The sequence below is a fragment of the Canis lupus genome, chromosome 28 (assembly GCF_048164855.1).
Source record: "Canis lupus baileyi chromosome 28, mCanLup2.hap1, whole genome shotgun sequence".
Lineage (NCBI taxonomy): Eukaryota > Metazoa > Chordata > Mammalia > Carnivora > Canidae > Canis > Canis lupus.
In genome coordinates, this window is record NC_132865.1 from 27,787,683 (window position 1) to 27,811,047 (window position 23,365).

The window sequence follows — 23,365 nt, forward strand, 5'->3', positions numbered from 1 at the left end:
TGTGTAGCTTAATACAATGCCTCAGATAAAAAAACAAAGCTTTGTAATTTGAAGAAACTTTTTGGACAGTTCCATTATACTTCACTTTAACAAGATATGTCGCTATAGGGGTATTAAATATCAATCTGGCATTAAACAAAATAGGCCGCCAAGGCATGCTCACCAACTGAGAAATATAGTTACAATAATTATTAATATCATCTGGCATTAAACAAATAGGCCGCCAAGGCATGCTCACAACTGAGAAATATAGTTACAATTAAATTATGAATAACTTTTGTCAATTGTCATTTTCTTTGTGCCTTTTGTTCTGCTGTAGTGTAAACTAATATATTGCAATGTGTATTTGAATTCCCTTTGCTACATAATGTTCATTAGGTGTAACATTTCGTTTTAATGTTCTTCTATAATTTTGGATTACATAAATCTAGAAATAGAACTATCATTTATTTTTATTTAAATTTTTTGTCATGTATTTCACATCATTGTTCTGGCACCACCTTTAGTATTTGTAATGTTTTGTTACTGTCTTATTTACCTCATCTGTGTATTTCGGATAAGATTGTCTCAATGTGAGAGATGGGTAGCTAAAAGGATTGAAAATAATTATTTTTATTAGCGATCATAAACTATTTACCTAAAAGATGCAGTCCAGTTAAATGTAAGTTATAGCTGATTCCAAGTAGGAAAAATGGATTGGGGGTAGATAATAAACCACATTTATTTATCTTTTTTATTTGTTATTTATATTATTTTGAAATCTGAGATGTGTTAACTGTGAATAGTATATCTAATTTACTTTAGATTGATTTGAGTTATGTGTTTTTATGATGATGTTCTTGTTCTTTAAAGCATGCAAAAAAATTTTGGGGTGAATTTTTAGTTTCTTGGTAGGTCTTCTTTACTTAGGGAAATGAAGTTACTTAGCTCAGGCTAATGAGATTAAAGTCCAAGGTCCAATATCTCAGCATGAGTCATATAGCTTCTCTTTGTTCTATAGACACCAAGTGCATCTGTCATCCAGCCAAATACATTACAAAGGTCCATCAGTAGGTGAGTCCGGTGTTAAAATAGAGATGAGATTGTGCATATCCATTTCAACTAGGAATACAGCAGAATGTGCATGTTTTAGACAGCAGTTCATAAAAGCAGTCTGTTATACAAAATCTGAAGCATATAATAACATATAAAGACATGTAATTTGGATGAGGTCAGGTGTGTTCAGGGTGGTATGGCTATAGATGACAAGTAATTTGGGAAGAGAGTTTCCTATTCATTTTATTTATTATCCTAACAAAATAACCACATTGAAATAGTGAATGCTAAATACTTGTTGAATTCAATCAAACATCTGGTTAAAAGTTGCTGAATTAGAAAGAAATTTTCTAGATAATATGTTGATATGTGTACATCTGGTATTTGCTTACCTTTTAGTTATTTTTATGGATATTATTATTATTTCCCTCCCAAAGATAAGTTATTTCTCTCATTCTGATCCCCATCTCCACCCTCAGCTTGCTTTTCAGATTTCATTTCATTATTCTCCATTCAATTTGCAATGCAAGCAATACTCCCAATATTTCTTTTATTTTTTTTGGAGGCTTTCTCTTTCTTTTCCCATTAAATTGAAACTTTGGATCTCATATTCTACATTTGTTGTATTTCTTTTTTCTTGTTACCTCTCCTAGGACTTGGAGTAAGTCTAAGAATATATGCTGTTGGTATGATGTTTCCATGATGTGTTTTCAGTAAATGAGATCCTTGCAATGTGCTGTGAGGAAGTAGAAGATAGAATCTCTTGGTTATACCCCAGAGATTACAATATTGAAAAAAAAAATCCCTGTATGTATCATCACCGCAAACCTTAAAACTCCTTAACACTTATAAGGCACTGATCTAGGCTTTGTGACTCAAACTGCTGGGATGACTTGAGAACCCACTGAAACAGAGCTTCTGATTTTGCTGTAAAGTATTTATGAGTGCCCAACGCATGACTTAACTTTGTTAGTCTCCATTTCCTTATATAAAAATGTGGGGGAATGAGCCAAATTTCATTTTTCTGACTTTTTTTTTTCAGTAACAGCATTTTAGAATTACAGTCTTTTCTTGGTACTGCAAGGTATAAAACAGTGAAAAGCAAAGCATCTCCTACTGGCAAGGGAAAGGAGCTCAGTCAGAACCTCTTTGGCCCCCCTTCCTGTTACCTCTCTTGGGTTGCTTCAGGTATTGCCCTGGAACACAGCTTGAAGCCCAGCGACCAGATGATTTCCAACGTTTTATCCAAATGGGGATTTCTAAACATTACATGTGGTCTACCATCTTGGCCCCTACAAACAAGAGGTATTGAGAGTGTGTTGAATTGAACTAAACAGAATCAAATTAAGCTAGCACCACTCAGTATCTCTAGGATTCCTTCGAACTAGTCTCTATAAGCAAAGAATGGATATTCTTTGCTTTCTATATTCACCTGGCTTCTAGCAGTTTGTAAGAGAAACTCACTTGTTTGGTCTCATTTGCATGATGTTAGAGAGGGTACATATTTGAGTCTCAGATGACAAGAAGTTTAATTTTTATTTAGCCCTATTCATATAAAAATGCTTTGGTTGATGATACTTAACAAAAATAAACAAGTGTATTGATAAAATATGGGAAAAAGGATTAGCTGACTTAAAAGCATTGGTCAGTAGATTATTTAGACAATGGATCATTGAATAGGAATTTAAATTTATTTTATTTAATAATATTCCCTCAAAAACTAATTGTGATACTTTAAGAATTATATCCAGAGATATATTATTTCCAGAGATAAATTGGTGCCTGAATAAATTGGTTTTTTTTTTCTGGGCCAAATAAGACTTTAGTATTGTTAAAACTTTAACAATTTAGAATAACTCAGGACAATAGTTACTATACATGAATGAAAAATTTTTAACTAGAACACTGGTTGTTGGGGGGAAAAAGCGTTTCTCTGGGGGTAGAAAAGAGGTTTCTTTTTTTACTTCATTTTGAGTTTATGCCTGCTAGAATGCTATATTTTAAAAGATACTTATAAAGGTTTTAGAAGGTTATTCAATTTTTTTGAGGTTTAAGCACAAATGTGCTTTTCTCTTCTCCTCCCTCAATAGGAAGAAATGGATAATCAAAGAAATTTTTAAAAAATTGTGTAGCCTTGGTAACCAGGAGTAGGAAAAGCATGGACAATTAAATTTTACCACTAATTACTAAGACTCATTTTTAAGGCAAGTAATCTTAACTTCCTCCCCCCACTGAAATCCAGAGCTACTAACCAATTGAAAATCTGAGTGGGTATAATTTAATTTCTATTATTTTTCTTGTGCACTCTCTGAAGTAGTGTCTAAATAAAGATAGAGTAGTCCTAAAAAGGACTACTGTGAAAGGGAAATGGTATGTGGAAGAGTGAAGAAATAATTCTCGGGGATCAAAAGGAAGATGGCTGAGATTGAATTGATCTTCTCCTATAGCTAATTTGACTGGATTGTTCCTAAATGAATTCTTGTTGGTTTATTTCTCTTCGTATCTCAAATGCACATAACCCTTTCCAGGCATTGTCTCATGGAGAAAATGCCATGTATAAGGTTTAGAGTTAAAACCCTGAGAAATCTGGACCCATCCAATTGTGGAATCGGTTTTCCAAGTATTTATTTTTCTCGAGATCTGGCCATGATGGAACTCAGCAGTCATCAAAACTTTGAAATAGTCCCCCATTTATAGTGGTCAGATACTATTGTGAAGATACTAGAAAGAATTCTTAAAAAAAAAAGAGAGAGAGATTTATTTATTCATGAGATAGAGAGAGGTAGAGGGAGAAGCAGGCTCTTCATGGAACAGGGAGTCTGATGCAGGACGCTATCCCAGGACCCCAGGATCATGACCTGAGCTCAAGGCAGCCACTTAACCAACTGAGCTACCCCACATGCCATTAAAAATAGTTCGAATGCACCACTTTTAATATGTAAATATTTTTCATGAAAGCATTTATTTGGAATCAGTGCCATAGTATGCTGTATCCACTTATTACTTTATTTAGTCTACATGGTCTAGGAATATGAAAGTCAAAATAATGGCTGAGTTTGTTTTAATGCCTTGAGTATAAAGTTGATAATCCTGACCTTAAAGGTCTTACATTTAAACATAGAAGTACTAAATATATCCAGAAGCTGTAATGAGGAGGCCTTTACAAACTTGAACATGAGGAAACATTAATTGACCTTTGAAAGAGTCTAGTGAAGGGCTGACTTTTTAAAAATTCTATTTGAATTTCTACAATCATCACACAGTGACTTGTAGCTTTTGGAGAGCAATGGGACACCTATACAAGATGCTTCTCTGAACTCAGATGCTTTCTGGGACCTATGAACCCAGAAAACCAAGCTGACCCAAGTCAGGGAATGGGCTCCTCAGACTGGCCACAGGAACACCAGATTTTGCAAAGTAAGAGGACGTTAATGTGGATGCATATTAGCTTTTCTGCATCTCTTCATCTATCTTTCTTAGTTTTCAATACTGAGATTACTGCTCTTTGCTACTTACCTCTAAATCTATCAAAGTGATTACACAAAATGGTAAGAGAATGTCCATTAATTTATCATTTCTTTAATAAAATAAGAAAGCAAAGTTTAAGTCTCCTTAAGTTTGTAGAAATTGTGGGTAAGTACCAATAAAAACATGGAATATAGCAAGATTTTGTTACAATTTAAATGGCTGAGGATTATTCAACCACCCCTAGGTTGACGTGGCTGAAATGATCATTCTGGAATATTGGTAGGTGATGAGAGAGTGGTCCTAAAAATACACTAGCCCTAGGAAAATGATCAAGTATATGATGTAAACCTCAGTTATTTGATTAAATCCTATTTTCCCTGTTACAATGAGGGTTGTGTTCTTAACGGATTTTTTTCCCTGTTAAATTCTCAGTAGCCAAAAAGTGCCTGGCACATAGTATGTGCTTTGTAAATATTGGCTGAATTGTATCTATTTAATCTGTAGCCCTGTTCCAAGTACAAGTGAGAAATTTAAATGTACTTATTGCTGGCAGTTGGATGGGGGACAGACTTTAATCATGAGACTCTTCCTACTTCTCATCTTCTTTTCTAAGCAGCATAGTGAGGGAGGTGGGGCCCTGTTAGGCTCTCACAAACTTTATTACTGACTGGCTACCACAAGCATTTTATCAAGATCCATCTCTATCTTTTCTTAGATGGGTTTTCTAAGAGAAACTTGGTAAGTTTCAGCTTTATTATAGATAGAAAAGCAAATCATGATTTTTCTTTCCTTTGGCTTTGGGGGACCTAGGTGGCTCAGTCAGTTGAACCTCCAACTCCTGGTTTCAGCTCAGGTCATGATCTCATGGGTCATGGGATAGAGCCCCAAGTCAGGATCCCTAGTTGGCAGGGAGTCTGCTTGAAATTCTCTCCCTCTGCTCCTCCCCAAATATCCGCCCACTCTCTCTTTCTCAAATTAAATAAATAAATAAATAAATACATAAATAAATATTTTTTAAAAAAGCTTTGGCCTCACTTACTTATAGGTATGAACTATTATCAAATCCTGTGGTATACTTTTGTTGAAGCAACATGATGAAGTACAAAATTTAAACATCTTAAATAAATCTTATATTATCTTCATTCTAATCCACATGTCAAAATACAGGTGATCAGCACATTTTAATTTTAAAGTCTTTAGAATCACAGATTTGTTTATTGAATTGGATGTCAATCACTGATATGAGTAGTAATTAATTACCTTGGTGAATGCAATATACTCAGAGTTACTGGGTTTTTAGAGAGCTTTATTCCTATATCTTAAGACAGAGTATATAGGCTCATATCTTCATTCATTCAATAAACACCTGGTGAGGCTTTTCCAGGGTGCAGTTTCTATTCTAGGTGAGGCTGCAGTCTAATGCTACACATTCCCTGCCCCAAGGAGATCTCAGTTTAGGAGTGGAGGAAGGAAATTGGAGAACCCGGATTACTGTGGTAAAATTATATTGAAAGTGTTGTAGAAGCATGTAGAAGAAGGGCATTAAAAAAAGGCACTGGAGGGATATTCAGGAAGAGTTCTCAGGTGAATATATATTGATTAGACATAGAACAGGACAAAGGGACAAACAAATATTTGAAAAAGAAGGACATCTTTGGGTAAATATTTGCAGATGGTAAAGCTAGACAGGTCAGTGAGACATAGTTCATTTTGGATCTAAGGTGATAAGCTAAGGATTGTATTCTGAAAAATATGGGAAGCTCCTGATGGGTTTTCAGAAATGAAGTTATCATGATCAGCCTACTAGTCTTAAAAATCATTTTGAAACATTGTAAGAGAAAGACAATGGGGAAGGGGCTGATGATGAACCCTCCAGGAGGCAAGTAGTGTTGAAGCTTGAATGAGACACTGGAAATTGAATTATTGGAAAAAGTACATGTGGAGATATGGAATTCTTATTTCTTGGGTTTAAAGGTATTTCAAACTGGAGGTATGGGAGAAGTTAGAGGGAGGAGTTTATGATAAATATAAGGTTTCTGGAATATGGGAGGGAAAGATGAAAAGGATGAATTTGATATATTTGAGATCCTGTGGCGTATCAAGATGGAAATTTCTATTAACTAAGAGTATGTGAGAGAGCACACTGGATTATAAAGGGAAAGGTTTAAGAATGAATTCACTGGGATAAAACACATTTCAGAGGAAAGTAGAGTAGGAGGAAAAGAAAACAGGAAAGCCAGGAAAGAATGATGCCACACAAGTTTAGGAGGCAAAGAGTTTCACAAAAGAGAGTGTGGTCAACAATGCACAATATCAGGGATTTAAGGGGGAAAAAAAGTTGTTTATGGGATTTGATAAAATTGGGTAATCATTGGTGACCTTAGAGAAATAATTTCAGTGAGGTAATCGGTACTTAATCAAGATTTTAATGAGGTATGGGATGACTGAGAAGGGAGTTGAGGAAGCACAATTACTGATAGTATGCTATGAGTTACACCTTACACAGTTACACCTTACACAGAAGTTTGCCTTAACCTGGGAATTCAGAAGAGGGACCACAGAGCAGAACTGGTAACTAGATGCTACTAGAAGAGCACAGAAGATTTCAGAGAGAAGACAACATTTGATTTAAGCTTTGTAATAGAAGAGTAATATTTTTCATAGAATGGAAAGTAGAGGAGATATTTCAAGTGGGAAAAAATGACATTAACATACATGTGATGCTAAAAACATAATCTCCAACTTTGGCTTGCATCCAAATCACATGGAAGGTTTGTTAAAACACACCCAGCATTTCTGACTCAACAGGTTTGTGGCGGGACCTCCGAAATTTCATTTCTAACAAGTGTCCAAGGTGATACTGATGTTGCTGGTCTGTAGACCATAGTTTGAGAACCACTCTGAGTGGAAATGAATTATGAATAAAGGAGTAGCAGGAGAAGAGGCTAGAAGAAAGTTTGGAGTCAGATGAAAGAGGAGTTTGAATATTTGACTAAAGGACATTTTTGTTCCTCAGAAAGTGGAAACAACAAAGTTTTGTACAAAAACATGATTCAAGTTTTACTCTTAGAGGCTTCATTTGCTAGTTCTAGGAAGGATTCATTCATTTATCATACATGAATTTGCTTTACAAATATCTGCTGAATATTGTGGATATCATGGTGCCAGATATGGACAACTTTTAGGAGTTTTCTATAATAATTTCTCTCGAGGTCAATGTTGGTAGAAACCAGGAGAAATGATAAGATGGGTTCAAGAGGGTTTTTTTGTAAAAATAAAAATAATTTATTCAATGAACTTCTACAGAATTATTAGATATTAGCCATTGCTTCTTTTTTAAAAAAGTTTTTAATTCCAATATAGTTAACATACTGTGCTATGTTAGTTTCAAGTGTACGATACAGTGATTTACCAATTCTATACATCACCAGGTGCTCATCACAAGGGCCCTCCTTAATGATGACCATCTATTTCACCTGTATCCCCACTTACCAAGAGTTATTTTGAAGGAAGAATGGATGAACCAATGATGAATGTAAAGTTTTGTAACTGAGAGAATGGGTATGCCATTAAGAGAAACATGAATATCCCCAAGAGGAGGGCTGACTTCTGGAAATAATTCATTCTTTCAACTATTGTACCACATAGTCTTTCATTAGAGACCTGCTAAATTTGAAGTACAGGTTAAAATGTCCCCAAGGCAGAAGAACTTAAGGAGGGGAGAAATTAAGCCTAGCTCATAGTTGAAGCCAGAGGAATGGAGATGCTCACCAGATCTTGAAGAGCTTAAAGTATGAGGGTTGTGGAGTTACATACCACAGCTTAAGATTTCAGGCCCAAAGCAGTCCAGGTGTTGACAAGTTCTAGGATAAGGCCATGTGGAATAGAGGCTGAAATGGAATAAGACTAAGGCATTTAACTTGAAGAAATCAAGGAATTCAAACTAGGTTTTTGGTTAATCTGATAGGCACTAAACTTGTCCAAGAGAGCTGAAGAGAGAGATTGAGTGAATTGTTCAAGTGCTGAATGTACTCTGGACAGTGACCAAGGAGATAACATATGATAATGACATGAAGGAATAGTGTGTCATATATTCACAGGAGTTTGAGCATCACATAAGACATATTTATTTAAGAGGGAGGCAAAGCTGGAGGCAGCAAGAAAAATTCTGACCATTCTCTCCCAAGCTGCCCTCATTCTTCAAATGCTATGGAACATGAGGAGAAGGAGAAAAAGCAGCTCTTATTTGAAAGGCCACATAGAGAGCAAGATTGAGAGTCCATGTGGATGATCAAGCAACCTAGGAATGCTGGGAAGGTGTTTTGTGAAAAATCCATGGCTGGGGGTTTAGGGAAGATTCCCTGAGACAAGGATTTAGTTAAAGAATAGGCAAAAAGGGCAGGGCTGGGAGGATAACTACAGAATTTGAATTAATGACTGGTAGAAGACAGGTGAGTGGAGAAGCATGTATGCATTTTGAGGGCTGGCCCAATATAACCATTCCTGGTAATTCAGACATGGGAATTTATTTAAACTCACCTGTCCATTTCATTTTTCTGCTAGATCCACAACAATATTTATTCTGTGCTTTTCAAATAATACAAGATGGCACCATTTTTTAAAAGTGCATATTCAAATTGTTTTTAAGATTTTGAGTTTTGTGGGATGTCATTGCAAAATCTGTGAGAATACAGTGGATTCAGGGTGCTCATTTGTAATTGAAGAAATTTTAATGTGATGTTAGTGACATGGAATTCTACTGTAGTTTGATTGATATTTACTTATTTTTCCATTCTACTTAAAAATAAGCAATTGGAGGGGTGCCTGGGTGTCTCAGTCGGTTAGCATCTGCCTTAGGCTCAGGTTATGATCCCAGGGTCCTGGGATCGAGCCCTGCGTCAGGTTCCCTGCTTAGCGGGGACCTTGCTTCTCCCTCTCCCTCTGCCTGCTGCTCCCCCTGCTTGCGCTCACGTGTGCTCTGTCTCTCTGTCAAATAATTTTTTTTTAATGTTAAAAAAAAAAAAAAAAACAATGAGAGAGGCACCTGAATGGCTCAGTTGGTAAGCGTCCAACTCTTGGTTTTGGCTCAGATCACTATCTCAGGTCGTGAGCTTGAGTCCTACATTGGATTGGGCTCATGCTGAGTGTGGAGCCTGCTTAAGATTCTCTCTCTCTCTCTCTCCCCCTCTCCAGCTTGTGTGCACTCTGTCTCTCTCTCTCAAAAAAAAAAAAAATGCAATTGGAAAGATCCAGTTGGTTGACCGGCTGCTCTGAATATGTTACAGGGAAATATTCCAATTACTAAGGTGATTTTATACAATCCTTTGAAATGATAGTACATTATTTTAATTTTATTTTCCCTTAGTTTATCATCAGTATTTCTTTATGAACCTTACTCCATTTCTTAGCCCATCTGCCAGATCTCTTTTGTGGAGTAGTTGCAACCACAAGTTAGGTTTACAAAATTTCACTGGTTTTAAAGGTCAACATGTAAATGAACTAATTAGGTCAATGCAAATCACCGTAGCACTTTCCGTTACAAACCTCACACCTTTTAAATTCTTTCTGAATTAAATAATGAGCCATATTGTTAACAGAGCTGGCATAACATAAAAAAAGATATTAAATACTTAAGACTCCTAGATAAACAGAAAACTCATTTGCAGATATTTTACAATGATAAAATAATGCATAAAATTATAAGTATAAGATTTACACAGTACAATATTTACAAAATGGAAATGTAACCTTAGTGCTGAGAAGAACAGGAAATTATAAAATGGAATTGAAAGGACTCAAGGAAATGGAACCAACTCTCCATTTGTCTAAAAAGAAATTCCCTTTCTGCTCTCTAAAAAAAAAGTTTCTTAAAACAACAAATGAACAGACAATAAACTGAAGTAACCCAATCTCAAACAGTATAAAAATTTCTATCATCTTAAGTATCTCTATTATTTAGAAATAGTTGAGGTTTTGTTGCATTAATTACTTTTGCTCTTAGTAATTTTGCATGCCATAAAGCAGAACATATAAGTATATACATGTATGTAAATATATGTGTAGATATAGCTGAGCTATATATTGACTTAAGAACAGGTGGTATAAAAAACAACTCTTCAACCCTTTTAGCTGCAGTATGGATAACTGTTAAACAGGCCTATCTTAGCTATGGTTTTGCTTTCCACAGTTTTAGTTGTCTGTGGTCAACCAAAGGCCAGAAGGAGATGATTCAGTAGTAGCCTAATGCTATATAACAATGCCTAAATGGTTTACCTCACTTCGTCTTATCACATAGGCCTTTTATCATCTCACATCACCACAGGAAGTGAGTATATTACAATATCTTGAAAGAGAGAGAGACCACATTCACTAAACTTGTATTACAATGTTATAATTATTCTATTATTAGCTATTGTTCTTAACCTTTATTGTGACTTACTTATAAATTAAGTTTTATGTACATATGGGAAAAACATGGTATGTATAGGGTTTAGTACTATCCATGGTTTCAGGTATCCACTGGGGTTCTAAGAAGGTATACTCCGAGTCAAGAATCCTGAATTACTTTATTTCTTAGAATATTTCCAAGGATGGATATTAAATTTAACTATTTGCAACTCATGGGTAGCTTATAAATCGATTTTAATACCTGCAAAATGGTTTTTTTTAATGTTGAGAAAGTTGAGTGAATAAAATACTAATGGTCATTTCTATTTCTGATATTATATATAAGCTATTGAATAAGTTCCATTCTTAGTCTTGTATCAGAACTAGAAGTAGGAAACCCCTTTTCCTTTCTTTTCCTACTTTGAGCATTTCAAAGACACCAGATGCCTTTTATTTTGATATACAAGTGAATTCATCCCTAAAAATATAGTGAAATGGACGTAATTTTCCTCATGGTATCTACTAATCTATGAGTTCTCTATAGAAGTTCCATTTTTTTTAAGTCTTGAGTGTTTTTATTTTTAAAATATAGTGAGATTTTAAAAAGAATAACAAATGAGAGAGTAACTTATAATATATTAATTCATGCAACAGCAGCTGCCTCTTTTGCTATTAGAGTGTGCTTATGTTCTCAGTTTGGGTGAGAGAGCTCATGTGAGCACACTTCTCTTGTAAAAGAGACAGCTGCTGCTGCATGTATTAATACATATCAAATGGCTCCAGAGTAAACAAAATGCTATAAATTACTTGAAGCTTTCTGCTGACGTCATGAACCCTGAGACGACAGGAGGGCCGATGAGGTTCTTCTCCTTCTATGTGACATCACTGCAATAACAGAGCTAGGGAATGGATTTCAACATTTTGTTTTTATTTGCTGACCTTAAACAGGTCATCCATAAAACTGTTCACGTGCTTCTTAGTTGATTCACAGAAAGCATAGAGCTGCCTTATTTTAAGAAGTTCAGTTTGTAATCTTTAGCCCTTCATTTTTTTGGTCCTTCACTGATACATTCTCAGGTCCTTGCTAAACGGTGGTGCCAATAGAATTCCCAGTGCACAATCAGAGCTGACCCGTTCTTTCAGAAACTGTGATGTGGAAGGGAGACAATGAACAAACAAACAAGTGAAAAATGCAGCAAATGGCAAAGCAGCTGGTGTACCTCAGGAAAACCTTTAAGTTTACTTACCCAGACCCTTCTATGTCAGGCTCTGGAATGCAGGTTGGTCAGTGGATGTCCTGTTGCTAAGTTCATCATCTTGCTTATTTGTGAAGGTATTCTTGAAAGCATGGTGGGTTTAACTATATTACTAACTTACATTTATATTGTTTACTATATGAAATATGCTATTTTTGACAATCACACAAAACCAGGCAAGTAGATCATAATATTTACATTCACAGGTAATTTAAGAATGTATTTAAGCCTTGTAAAAGAACATTTCCCATTTCTATTATATTAAGAACAAACACATTAAATCTTCGAGGAACAAAGAAATATTTTTCAGACACTTTGCATTTCTATTATATATTTTGATAAGGGAAAACCTCTTTTTTCTGTCCTTTTCTTATGGGTATTTCAATAAATTCACTTAATAAAACAAGTAAATTCATGGTTCTGTAAAGGTAAACACATATATTTGTTAATCTTAAGATGCCTGTAGAAATAGATAAAGAAGGTTGTTAGTATCTGACCACTTTTTGTTAATCAGGATTGGGAGTTCTAATGGCTTAGAGGAAATTTTGTATCCTGGTAACCTCTGGACATTCTAGATACACTAAAGCTTATAGTTCAAGGAGAAACCATTATTAAAGATAAAAAGAAGTACCTGATTTGAAATAATTCCTAGATTTCTTTACTATCTAAAGGTTGGTTTTCTCTCTCTTCTTTCCACCTTTCTTTCTTTCTTTCTCTCTTTCTATCTTTTACTATCTAAAGGTTGGTTTTCTCTCTCTTCTTTCCACCTTTCTTTTCTTTCTTTCTTTCTTTCTTTCTTTCTTTCTTTCTTTCTTTCTTTCTTTCTTTCTTTCTTTTCTTTTCTTTTTTTTTAAAGCAATGAATAAATTAGAAACCATACCTTTGTTCTAAGAGCCTAATTCCAAAGACATCCTAATAGAATGTCATAGGTCATGTGTAAGGCATTGTAATGCAGATCTGCAAATCTATATCTCACATAGACGTGAGCCTCCACTGCTACAGATGAGTGCAGACCCATCCCTTTAATGGCCAGGGAAAGCAACAAATCCCCTACCTTAATTTCTTCTTGGAAATACTCTGCAGAAGCTTCCTCTAAGCTGCAAACTTTTCCAAATTCTCCTAAATTGAAAATATCTCTACAATTTTATTATATTATCCTTCAATTGTTGCAAAAGACCATTTCAAATGCTATATTAATTACATATGGAGACACATTTCCTTATTCATATTGAGTCAAGGCCAAATAACAAAAGGAATCATTTCTAATGCTTGCAATGAGATCTGTCTCCTAATCAGAAATGGATGTTAGAAATCATTTCATTCAATCTCCTTATTTCTCATACAAGGAAACTGAGGTCCAGTGTGGTAAAAATAATTTAATCAAGGTCAGGCTTTTATTATTGGATATTCTCTTCACTTGTAGTTTTTCTTGGACTCCCAATACTTTTTTTTTTAGAAAAAAAATAATAAAATGATATGATGAGCTTTGCCCTAGTATTGGCTAAAGAAGGGCTATCATTTTGAGTACTGATTGCTTTTAGTTTTGTTTCTTCATCATTGCTATGCTAAAAAACCCTTGAAAAGAGATGTCCCATCTGCGCTGAAAGATCCTGCATAAATAAATAACAGCTCTCACCCTAAAGGATAATGTAATACTATTAGAAAGGTCTATTAAATAGATACTGATTTTTAATAAAATATTTGGCTAGTAAATGATTCACTAGTAAGACCAGTGATGATGTGTGACCCTACCTCATGTAAAATAAGAAAGATTCACAAAACTTTGTTTTCAAAAAGTTTTCAGAGTGAATTGTATTAGAAAATAGAAAAAAAAATAATGATTTTCAAATGAACTGCTTTAAGTAGTGCCTCTTTTCTGTTAATTAATTACTGAATTAATATAGAATGATTTCCCCAAAAGAAAAGATTTCTTAAAGAAAAAGAAACATACGTTTATCCATCATTTTTATTTTCTAAATTCCATATTTATCTATCTGGAAATTTTAAGGGTAAATGAAATGGACAAAGGGATAGATTGGAAACAGCGGGTGGAACCTACTTAAAGGCTATTAGAATCATCAGGATAGTGCATGGCAATTTGGGTGCATAAACTTCAAAGTGCTTACATTATTTTTTTTTTTAACAAGGTGGAAGCACAAAGTTCTTGGCTCCTGTTGGTGCTTATGGTGGGCTAGAAAAGTTCTGTCCCACCAAGGAGGCGGGCATTATGAAGAGGATTAGAAAGGATTTCAAGAAAAGGGTGATGTGGGGGAGGGGAATGTCACCCTGCACAGAAAAAAAAAAAAAAATCAACAAAGGGGAAGAGAGAGCCTGCCAGCTGCCCAGCTCCATTTCATGTTGAGAGGCTCCCCAGCTGTTCCCTAAAGGCTCCAGTGAGAATCCCTAGACACCGTTTTGCTCTTTTCCAAGGATTCCCATCACCAAGTGCCTGTTCCCCCCAAGAAGGGATAACATTTGGAGGGAAACATGGGCACAAAGATGTAGCATGTATTTCAGGTGGGATTTATATAGATTCACTAAGATGTTTGGGAGATTAAAATGAACTGAGAACTATGTGACATACCCGGTGCCCTTGGAAATTCTGTAAGTTGGGAAAATTACCTGAATCTCAATTTCTCACTACTGTGCATGGTTCTGTTTTATTAAAAAATTTACAAATATATTTGAAAATATTCTGTTTGAGAATGGAATATTTCCATTGATGATCTGATTGTCTTGTCACTCAGTAGCAATGACAATTTAGTAGGTAGCCCCAAGGACACTAAAATTACTATATCTAGTAGTTTGTAGACAAAAGCAATTGGTGAATATGCCCATAGCAGGGTGTGTGTGTGGTGGGGAGGAATAGGAGAGAAGCTCCCTTCTCTCAACATAAAAGGACTTGGATGGATGATAAACTTAATTTACTAAGGGTAGATATATATATGTAGATATATATCTATATATATCTCTACATTGCTCTTCTGGGACCACCTACACATTAGGAGTCCTTTTGTTAGCTCTGAGATTATTTATTATTGATTCAGTTTCTACAGAAACCAATACTATAAACTACTGAGTCCATCAGAAATTGAATACTACTAACCATTATTTTTTATACCTTATATTAAAAGTTGTTTCTATTACAGATTTTAAACTTCAAAATTCATATCTTTAAGTGTGATATAACATTTTAAGAAATAGTTACTTTGTTGTTCAAAGAATGATAAATGTATGCTATTGTTAGTTAAAATTTTTATTTTCTTCTTGTTATTTTAACTATATAAAATATGTCATTGTTTTAATTTGGGTTAGAAGAACAAAGCAGCTTCATTCAATTGAGAAATTAATTATAACACTCCAGAACAGAGTCCTTACCTTTATTTTTATTTTTTTTTGAGTCCTTACCTTTAAGCCAAATTTTAAAATGCTGTCCTTCTCCAATATTAATCTGCTTTTTGGTGCCTTGTATTTCTCTTTATAATTTTTACAGGTACTTATGAAATTTCATAGAGAGAAGCTTCTCTGATTACCTACTGAAGGTTTGAAGGTCCAAATTTTTCATTTGGTAATTCTTATTTCATAGTTGGGAAAACTGCAGCACCCAAAAGTTAAGTGAGTTCATCCAAGACATTCAATTACTGAACTTGGAACAAGAGGCCAGGTCTTTAACTCTCCTAAGAATTCTGTAATCTATCCTTGACAATCCTCAGGGGATTCTTTTCCTTGCTCTAGGAAGAATTAGTTATATACCCTTATTGAAGTTACCCAACTGTGACTTCAGGTTGGCTTTGATTTTGGAGAACTATGGGTAAACTTAGAAAGTTACCCCATTAGTTCCCTAAAGAGTCTTATGGAAGGATTAATTGAAGAACAGCATGGTGGAGTAGAAAGACCATAAGATTTAGCATCAGGCAGAGCTGTGTGGGTTAGGATCCTGGTTGGTTTTGTTTTGTTTTTAAAAATTTTTTTTTTTTTTTTTTATGGCTTGTAGTCACTGATGAAAAACAACTGAAATCTGCTAAGATTGTTTCCCCATAGCCATGTCTGATTAGATCATAAAAGGTATATAATCCACTTCTATGGTGAATATCTAATTGAAATGTGTGTTTCCTTCCTGATTGAGCTGCTTGGTCAATCCTCAGGTATCCTCTAGGATGTGCGTCATTTGGGGGACATAAGTGAAAATGTTTAACCCAAATCCCAGGATAAGTGCCGTATTCTGGCCTCATTTTAGGCTTCACTTTGCCAGCCTAGCTGGCTTGTGAACTCTTAAATCCCCTCCTGGTACATTAAGAATTGATATTTGGTGATTAAATACAGCATCCCAAACTACCTTTTTGCTTGCGCTATTTCAAGGGTAATTGCTTATGGTGTCCCAAATAAAGCAGACCAAACCCTAAACAGCAGTCAGATTATTAGTTCTGCAGCATGAAGAGTAAGTAGATGGTGAAAAATCATGAGAGAATTCTGAAGAGAGTTTTGAATGGACTCTAGCCATGCTGGCCAAGTCTGCTCATTAATTGCATAAGTTGTTATTTTTTTCAAATATATATAGATACTGATGGGCTGGTTGCAATGTAATTAATTTAAAAGTGCTACTAAGTTTATATAGCACTTTGTCTTCATCTCAACAGGTACTAGAAGGACAATTACCATCATGTGGTGGGTGATCCATGAAACTGGATCGGTTTTATTTTTTAATTTTTGTTTATTTATCTTTTTTATGGTTTTATTTTCACTTCTTTCATTGAAAAAGTGTGAGATCCAATAGTATAGTAGAAAGAAATTTGGCCTAGAATTTTAGAGATGCTGGTTTGAGTCTTGGCCGTGCCACTTACAAACCACACGACCTTCATCAACTTTCTTTTTCTTCGGTATTTTTTCTTCATTAGGGAAAATAGCTAAATAAAAGTTTTTTACCCATATCATTAATATTTAGTATATGAGAAAATTTTGTAATAAGTAAATTATCAAAGTAGTCTTATCCAAATAGAATGACAAGCTCTATTTGGGACTGAAAATTGAACAAGTGGTTTTGAAAAATTATTTGTGCATTACTCTTTAACATTTCAAAGACATTTTTATTGAGTACTCTACTTATGATGAGCTAGGCAGTTAACATCAAAGGCTAAATTGTTACTTTAGGAAAATTCTTATATTTTTTAAAAGAGATTTTATTTATTTATTCATGAGAGACACAGAAAGAGAGACAGAGACACAGACAGAGGGAGGAGAAGCAGGCTCCATGCAAGGAGCCCAATGTGGGACTCAATTCTGGGAATCTGGGATCATGCCCTGGGCCAAAGGCAGATTCTCAACTGCTGAGCCATACAGGCATCCCCCAAATTCTGATATTTTAACCATAATTACAAAATAAAATTTTCAATTCAAATTGATTTTGAATGCCTGAATCAAACTTTCCCCTAGCCTTGTCCAGAGGCCTCTTGCTATTTTCCATATGACCATATCATCCATAGATGGTCCAGACTTTGTCAGTGACTTACATCTTAACATAAATATCACACGTTTACATATGTATATGTGCAGTAAATATAACTTTCTAATGTTTCCATTTAAAAGTCTTCAGGCTGAGTATAAACACTGCAATCTAATAATTCTTGTCTGTAATTCACAGTGCGAGGGTAACTGGTGTAGAAATTTGAGAAAATATTATTCATTTTGCATTCAGATACTGTTGTCTTAAATATCTCAAATGCTCCCAGCACATTACTTATATTAACTCAATTAGGACTCATGACAACTCAGATGAGGTGGGTACTATTATTTTTCCCCTTCTTACATTTAAGATAATAATAACACAGAGAGATTAATAATTTGGCCAAAACAGCTTCTAAGTGGTACAGCCAGAGTTTCACTCAGTTTGGTTGCTGAGTCTGTCCTCTTAATTGCAATGTTCTGACTTATTGAATACTTACAACCGGCCAGATCCTGGGGGTTCTAAATTCATTACTGATAAAAAGCCACAATCCCCAAAGTAACCCAGCTGAGGAGTGGAAGAGCGGAGTCCAATCAATTTCTGTCTAACTTCGATTAAGCCTCTGTTTGTGTGCAGGTATAATTAATAAAATCTTTATTGAGATATCCTTCACATACCATAAAATCCATCCTTTTATAAATCTACAATTCAGTGATTTTTAGGATATCCACAGTTGTTCAATTGTTACAGTACTATAATTTTAGAGTATTTTTATTACTCCCAAAAGAAACTTGTATGCATTAGCAGTCACTCCTATTTCTCTGTCTGTCTAGGCCCTGGAAAGCACTAATTTGCTTTCTGCCTGTATGGATTTTCCTATTATGGAAATTTCATATAAATGGAATACAGTATGTGGGGTGTGTGTGTGTGTGTGTGTGTGTGTGTGCATGACTAGCTGTATTCATTTTAGCATAATGCGTTGAGGGTTGATCCATGTTGTAGCATGCTTCATTCTTTTTTTATTGTTAAGTAATATTCCATAATATAGATATAAAACATTTTGTTATCCACTCATCGGTTGATGGACATTTAGATTATTTCCACTTTTTGGTGATTTTGAATAATGTGGCTATGAGCATTTGTGTATACATTTTTGTGTGGACACGTGTTTTCATTTGTCTTGGTTATATACCTAAAAGTATAATTTCTGGATCATACTGTTACTCTATGATTAACTTTTTGAGGAATTTTCAGAAAGTCCACAGAATCTGCACCACTTTACATTCCTACCAGCAGTGGATGTGGTGCTCTACTTTCTCTATATTCTTGCCAAAACTTATCACTATTTTTTAAATTATAGCCAAACTAATGAGAATGAAGGAGCATTGCATGATGGTTTTGTGCATTTCCCTATCACCAAATGATGTTGAGGATACTTTCATGTGCTTCTCAGCCATGTGTGTACTTTCTTTGGAGAAATGTCTATTTAGATCTTTTACCCATGTTTTAAATGGGTTATTTACCTTTTTTATTGTTGACTTGTAAAAATTACTTATGTATTCTGGTTACAAGTCCCTTATCAGACATATAGTTTGTAAATATTTTCTTCCATTCTATGGTCTTTTCATTTTCTTTTCTTTAAGTTTTATTTATTTTTCTTTTCATTTTCTTACTGGTGCCCTTTGACATTCAAAGGTTTTTAATTTGATAAAGAAAAAATTATTTTTTTCTGGCTTGTGCTTTTGTTGCCATATCTAAAAAACTGTCACTAACAAAGTCACAAAAATGTTATGTTTTTAAGAGCTTTATGGTTTTAGCTCTTATATTTAAAACCTGTGGTGTTTGGGGTTTTTTAGACAATGTGAAGTCTTAGAACTTTTGACAGAAACACACGTCCTTTTGGTCACTTTCATTCTCAATAATGGAGGATCAGGATATTTCTAACAACTATTTTGTTCCTTATTAAGGCTTACCATGGCTTTCTGGGTTACTTTACTGTAGCTTTGAATAGAGCTTCAAAGTTTGTGTTCTGGTGAGTATTGTTGCATCCATTTTCCTTCTCCAAAAGGTAAGAAAGACATAATAGGAGCAAGGCCTAAACTTTTGATGAGCTTGTAACCTTTCTCCATTTTAAGTTTTTGGGTCTGCATCTACATTTACTCTTCAACTTTGAGTAAGATAAATAGTGGCAGATGTTCCTCTGCTGCCTGGTGCTTGCAATAGGCTCTTGATGCCTGGAGTATCGAATGCAACTGAATGCTCGGTGGTGTACATAGGAATTGGGAGCAGAGGGAGACAGAAAGGTTAACAAATTAGAACACAAATAATTTTCTCATGTTTATATCTTTCTTAATATGCCATTTAAAGAAGTCTTTACTAAAAATATAATAAATTAAAAAAATAAAGAAGTCTTTACCAATGATTAGCTGTAGGAAAGCGTGAACATTTCAAAGGGTCAAAATGACTCTGTGGAAAGTGTGAATATTTCAAAGGGTCAAAATGACTCTGTGGATTTGTCTATGCATGCTCAGCCTTATTTATTAATTTATTTATTTATTTATTTGTATGTTTGTTTGTTTGTTTATTTGTTTCAGCCTATTTCAGTCACATCTTTGAATGTCCATTTGGCATGTGAGCTCGGAAATGACATGGGAAATGACCTGGTACTTTGAATACTGGTTCTTGGGTGTAATTCTTGGGTGTAGTTCTGACTAATCCAAATTTTCCATCTATAAAACATGATTACTTTTCTTTTTCATTCCAATGACATTATATCAAGAATATATAAATTAAAAATGGCTTCAATTCTGATGCTATTCTGGAAGAATAGCTTCCTTCTTCAAGTAAATCTTTATAATATTATTCGTTTTGTTCCCATGCTAAACACTTTGAAATTCCTATAAAATAGCATTATTTATTTTTATAGTGTTAAATGGCATTAATTTTGACTCTAAGTGAGTGTTCTAGTATGGACCTCTAAAATACAATGTATTTAGGATACAGAACATGATATTAAACTTGGATTTAAGAAAAATATCCCAGAGCACCCTAAAATACAATACACGAATATGGTCTTATGTTCTTTCTTACAGATTTATCTAAAGATATGTCTTAATATTTTGTTTAGTCTTTTTAAAGCACTTTTAAAATAATAGCCATTTACTTTGTAAAGTAAGTATTCTGTAGAATAATAGAAGTGAATGTCAGGGAATTATTAAACCCGTTATTCACAATCTACATAAAAATGCTTATTTTTAGAAAAAGGAATTTTATAAATTTAAGATATTAAGTATGAAAGTCAATGATTATCTTAATTTCTATAATTATTTCAGAATTCCTTAAATAATAACAATTTTCAGTGAGATACAAAAATAATGATATACATAATATCAAATCAAGTAGTTTTCTTCATCATCATTTCAGAATAAAGATTTCTACTTTTTTTCATCTAAAGTCAGAAAATTCAAATGAGCTACATACAACTTGGTTGCCTCATAATTTGCAATGGAAAGCAGGATTATCTTGATATATTTTTAACCAGAGTGGTAGCAGACATATGAATTCCAGTCTAGAAACCTGCTGTACATTCCACTATATTCAGTCCAAAATGTATAAAAATAAGCCTTTTTTAAGTGCACACACACACACACAATGGTAATTGCAATGTACATAAAATCTGTCAAAGCTCCAATTTCCAATATTCCAATGAATATCAAAAGAGTCCAGTATTTCTGACTTTGACAAATTGCAGATGAGGTTTTATTCATTAAGAGGGGCTGCTAATGTTTATTTAAATGCAATTTACTGTTGCATTATTGATTAGCTACTGCAAAATTATCTTACAAGGAGCACGTGTGGCAAGAAGATTTCAGGTTGAGAGCGGATTTATCTAGGGAAGGCCTGTAGGCTTGATTTAGGCCCCAGGACATGAGAGTTTTAATTTATCTGGAAAGAAAGGCCTGGTGGAAGGTTTGCTTTGTTTGCATTTAGACAGCAGATGAAAGGGGTTTTGATGTTGAGCTGGGAGAAAATGGCTGCCACTCTTGTTATTCACGCAGAGAATTCAGCAAAAGAGAAAAAAAATCTATTACTAGGCAAGATAAAACAAGCCTTTTCTTACCCTCAAATCATTTTTTTGAATCGAATATATGGCTCTAGTTATCTTCCAAAGAAGAAATAAAAATTTTAAATGTTGGCTGTTATCTTAAATCTTAAAGAAATTTCCATATTGCATTTATTACTAAACTTTCACTTTATATTATGGTTCTATATACTTTGGTGGAGTCCTTGTGTCTTAAGTGTCTTAAAATGGGAACTTAATTTAATAAAGGAAGCAATTCTAAACTTAAATATTTTAATAAAAAATGAAGAAACGGACGTTTTATATGTTCTTTTTGAAAAGAGATAGTAGAACCAGTATTTAGGTAGAAAGTCTGTTAGAAATACAAATAATACATTATTGATTCTGCGAGATAGACACATCTGTCCTAAGAAGTAAAGCTTTTTCGTGCTGATTTATTTTAGCTTAATCACTATGAATATATTAACGGTAAGACAAAGCCATAAGGATTGTAGTAGTAATCCTAATGTAACTAATAGTATTTCTATGCATGTATATGTAAGGATCACAAATGGATCAAAAAGTTATAAAATGAAGAAAATGAGTTCCAAAAAAATTCATGAAGTCTATAAAGCAAAATGTTCATCTCACAGCCTGATTGTATTAAGAAAACAGCATAAACATCTTATATTTCTTGCCCAGATAACTGGTATCTATTTCCAGCAAGTAGTGAGATTTCATTTATTCAACCCTCTCTATACCCAGGGTGGAGAACTAGTTTATAAGGATAATTTGGGGATTCTTTTTTTTTTTTTTAATCATTTGAAGCTGTGAAATACATATGGTGAGAGCTAATGCTCAAAACTCCTAACTCCTCTATGTGGAGGTTAGTTATCAGTTTGCTATTCCTAAGAATCCCATGATAACTATTTTGAATATATGTCAACTAACCACAAGAATTTAGAAGATGTCTCATCTGATCAGTAAAATGTATGAATTGGATTTCAATATGCAATGATGTGATACCTAAATCTAGACTCTGAAATGTTATCATTCAGAAGACATTTCAGCTGGCTTATTATTCTACAGGAATCAATTTCATAGGCAGCATTCTGCATTGAGAAAGAAGCAGAAAAAAACTTTCTCTGTGTGATTTGGGGCCACAAATGAGAGTGACAGCAACAAGAATTATGTTTTCCTTTGGGGGTTATACCATTGAAGACACACTGATGACGACTGAGTATCAATTCTGACAACCTGAAGGTTAATTACTTACCCCATATTTCGGGTCTGCCAGAATAGGATACTGCTCTGCATTTATTTACAGAAACTTGAAGTACTCACTTTTTTTTAATGTTGCTTATAGTAAAGCAACACTAATGACTTCATAATTGTTTTTTTTCCCTATGTAATTCTTAGTTTTGATTTCCCTTTTAGTTAATTTTCTCTTCTGTTCTTGCTCAAGGAGGCTCTTGCTATTTTTCCTCTTCACCTTCAGTTCTTGGCAAACAGCATAACACTTCAGAAGAACACTTAGCTCAGAATAAGAGCAATTAAAAAATAAAGCACACTAGATGTTATGTGGTCCACTTCCAGATACACTAGTACATTGCTCCATTTGTCTTTCCAACATGAAACTGGGTACAGATTTGGACTACAAAATAAAACCATTGGGAACAAGAGATTAAGCAAGGTAATTCTAAAAGAGAGATTTATTTA

General features: G+C 34.2%; 2 long non-coding RNA genes across 12 annotated transcripts in view; one reads left to right on the forward strand and one right to left on the reverse strand.

Moving 5' to 3' along the window:
* LOC140620347 (uncharacterized) overlaps positions 1-23,365 on the forward strand; it is a 445,283-nt gene that overhangs the window by 109,709 nt on the left and 312,209 nt on the right. The gene's annotated exons all lie outside the window — the stretch shown is intronic.
* Positions 354-23,365, reverse strand: part of LOC140620346 (uncharacterized) — a 66,025-nt gene continuing 43,013 nt past the window's right edge. For 5 of the 11 annotated variants that reach the window (XR_012020146.1, XR_012020141.1, XR_012020140.1 and 2 more), the window contains 5 exons: positions 22,991-23,300; positions 19,560-19,838; positions 11,830-12,036; positions 2,205-2,327; positions 356-1,101 (listed from right to left, as the gene is read on the reverse strand). This is a non-coding gene — a long non-coding RNA (uncharacterized lncRNA). Of the gene's footprint in view, positions 1,102-2,204; positions 2,328-11,829; positions 12,037-19,559; positions 19,839-22,990; positions 23,301-23,365 lie in introns of all 11 variants that reach the window. The other 6 variants (XR_012020145.1, XR_012020142.1, XR_012020149.1 and 3 more) reach the window with 3 other exon arrangements.